Here is a 3,328-nt window from a genome sequence, read left to right as displayed (position 1 = left end):
CCCAAGGCTGTGGAGACTGAGAGCAGAGACCTGGCATGTGACCCAAAGGCTGTGGAGACTGAGAGCAGAGACCTGGCATGTGACCCACAGGCTGTGGAGACTGAGAGCAGAGACCTGGCATGTGACCCAAGCAGGCTGTGGAGACTGAGAGCAGAGACCTGGCATGTGTCCCAAAGGCTGTGGAGACTGAGAGCAGAGACCTGGCATGTGACCCAACTGAGGCTGTGGAGACTGAGAGCAGAGACCTGGCATGTGACCCAAAGGCTGTGGAGACTGAGAGCAGAGACCTGGCATGTGTCCCAAAGGCTGTGGAGACTGAGAGCAGAGACCTGGCATGTGACCCAAAGGCTGTGGAGACTGAGAGCAGAGACCTGGCATGTGACCCACAGGCTGTGGAGACTGAGAGCAGAGACCTGGCATGTGACCCACAGGCTGTGGAGACTGAGAGCAGAGACCTGGCATGTGACCCAAAGGCTGTGGAGACTGAGAGCAGAGACCTGGCATGTGACCCAAAGGCTGTGGAGACTGAGAGCAGAGACCTGGCATGTGTCCCAAAGGCTGTGGAGACTGAGAGCAGAGACCTGGCATGTGACCCACAGGCTGTGGAGACTGAGAGCAGAGACCTGGCATGTGTCCCACAGGCTGTGGAGACTGAGAGCAGAGACCTGGCATGTGACCCACAGGCTGTGGAGACTGAGAGAGAGACTGATGTGACCCAAAGGCTGCAGAGAGAGACCTGGCATGTGTCCCACAGGCTGTGGAGACTGAGAGCAGAGACCTGGCATGTGACCCAAAGGCTGTGGAGACTGAGAGCAGAGACCTGGCATGTGTCCCAAAGGCTGTGGAGACTGAGAGCAGAGACCTGGCATGTGACCCAAAGGCTGTGGAGACTGAGAGCAGAGACCTGGCATGTGTCCCAAGGCTGTGGAGACTGAGAGCAGAGACCTGGCATGTGTCCCCAAGGCTGTGGAGACTGAGAGCAGAGACCTGGCATGTGACCCAAAGGCTGTGGAGACTGAGAGCAGAGACCTGGCATGTGACCCAAAGGCTGTGGAGACTGAGAGCAGAGACCTGGCATGTGACCCAAGGCTGTGGAGACTGAGAGCAGAGACCATGGCATGTGTCCCATGTGACCCAAGGCTGTGGAGACTGAGAGCAGAGACCTGGCATGTGACCCATGTGACAGGCTGTGGAGACTGAGAGCAGAGACCTGGCATGTGACCCACAGGCTGTGGAGACTGAGAGCAGAGACCTGGCATGTGACCCATGTGACCCAGGCTGTGGAGACTGAGAGCAGAGACCTGGCATGTGACCCAAAGGCTGTGGAGACTGAGAGCAGAGACCTGGCATGTGTCCCAAAGGCTGTGGAGACTGAGAGCAGAGACCTGGCATGTGTCCCAAAGGCTGTGGAGACTGAGAGCAGAGACCTGGCATGTGACCCAAAGGCTGTGTGACCCAAAGGCTGTGGAGACTGAGAGCAGAGACCTGGCATGTGTCCCAAAGGCTGTGGAGACTGAGAGCAGAGACCTGGCATGTGACCCAAAGGCTGTGGAGACTGAGAGCAGAGACCTGGCATGTGACCCAAAGGCTGTGGAGACTGAGAGCAGAGACCTGGCATGTGACCCAAGGCTGTGGAGACTGAGAGCAGAGACCTGGCATGTGACCCAAAGGCTGTGGAGACTGAGAGCAGAGACCTGGCATGTGACCCACAGGCTGTGGAGACTGAGAGCAGAGACCTGGCATGTGACCCAAGGCTGTGGAGACTGAGAGCAGAGACCTGGCATGTGACCCAAAGGCTGTGGAGACTGAGAGCAGAGACCTGGCATGTGACCCAAAGGCTGTGGAGACTGAGAGCAGAGACCTGGCATGTGACCCAAAGGCTGTGGAGACTGAGAGCAGAGACCTGGCATGTGTCCCAAGGCTGTGGAGACTGAGAGCAGAGACCTGGCATGTGACCCACAGGCTGTGGAGACTGAGAGGCTGTGGAGACTGAGAGAGACCTGGCATGTGTCCCACAGGCTGTGGAGACTGAGAGCAGAGACCTGGCATGTGACCCACAGGCTGTGGAGACTGAGAGCAGAGACCTGGCATGTGACCCAAAGGCTGTGGAGACTGAGAGCAGAGACCTGGCATGTGACCCAAAGGCTGTGGAGACTGAGAGCAGAGACCTGGCATGTGACCCAAAGGCTGTGGAGACTGAGAGCAGAGACCTGGCATGTGACCCAAAGGCTGTGGAGACTGAGAGCAGAGACCTGGCATGTGACCCAAAGGCTGTGGAGACTGAGAGCAGAGACCTGGCATGTGTCCCAAAGGCTGTGGAGACTGAGAGCAGAGACCTGGCATGTGACCCAAAGGCTGTGGAGACTGAGAGCAGAGACCTGGCATGTGACCCAAAGGCTGTGGAGACTGAGAGCAGAGACCTGGCATGTGTCCCAAAGGCTGTGGAGACTGAGAGCAGAGACCTGGCATGTGACCCAAAGGCTGTGGAGACTGAGAGCAGAGACCTGGCATGTGTCCCCAAGGCTGTGGAGACTGAGAGCAGAGACCTGGCATGTGACCCAAAGGCTGTGGAGACTGAGAGCAGAGACCTGGCATGTGACCCAAAGGCTGTGGAGACTGAGAGCAGAGACCTGGCATGTGACCCAAAGGCTGTGGAGACTGAGAGCAGAGACCTGGCATGTGTCCCCAAGGCTGTGGAGACTGAGAGCAGAGACCTGGCATGTGTCTCACAGGCTGTGGAGACTGAGAGCAGAGACCTGGCATGTGTCTCACAGGCTGTGGAGACTGAGAGCAGAGACCTGGCATGTGTCTCACAGGCTGTGGAGACTGAGAGCAGAGACCTGGCATGTGTCTCACAGGCTGTGGAGACTGAGAGCAGAGACCTGGCATGTGACCCACAGGCTGTGGAGACTGAGAGCAGAGACCTGGCATGTGACCCAAAGGCTGTGGAGACTGAGAGAAGAGACCTGGCATGTGTCCCAAAGGCTGTGGAGACTGAGAGCAGAGACCTGGCATGTGTCCCAAAGGCTGTGGAGACTGAGAGAAGAGACCTGGCATGTGTCCCCAAGGCTGTGGAGACTGAGAGCAGAGACCTGGCATGTGACCCACAGGCTGTGGAGACTGAGAGAAGAGACCTGGCATGTGACCCAAAGGCTGTGGAGACTGAGAGCAGAGACCTGGCATGTGACCCCTGTGGAAGGCTGTGGAGACTGAGAGCAGAGACCTGGCATGTGACCCAAAGGCTGTGGAGACTGAGAGCAGAGACCTGGCATGTGACCCAAAGGCTGTGGAGACTGAGAGAAGAGACCTGGCATGTGTCCCAAGGCTG

The sequence above is a fragment of the Oncorhynchus keta genome, chromosome 20 (assembly GCF_023373465.1).
Source record: "Oncorhynchus keta strain PuntledgeMale-10-30-2019 chromosome 20, Oket_V2, whole genome shotgun sequence".
Lineage (NCBI taxonomy): Eukaryota > Metazoa > Chordata > Actinopteri > Salmoniformes > Salmonidae > Oncorhynchus > Oncorhynchus keta.
This window is presented reverse-complemented; position numbering follows the sequence as displayed.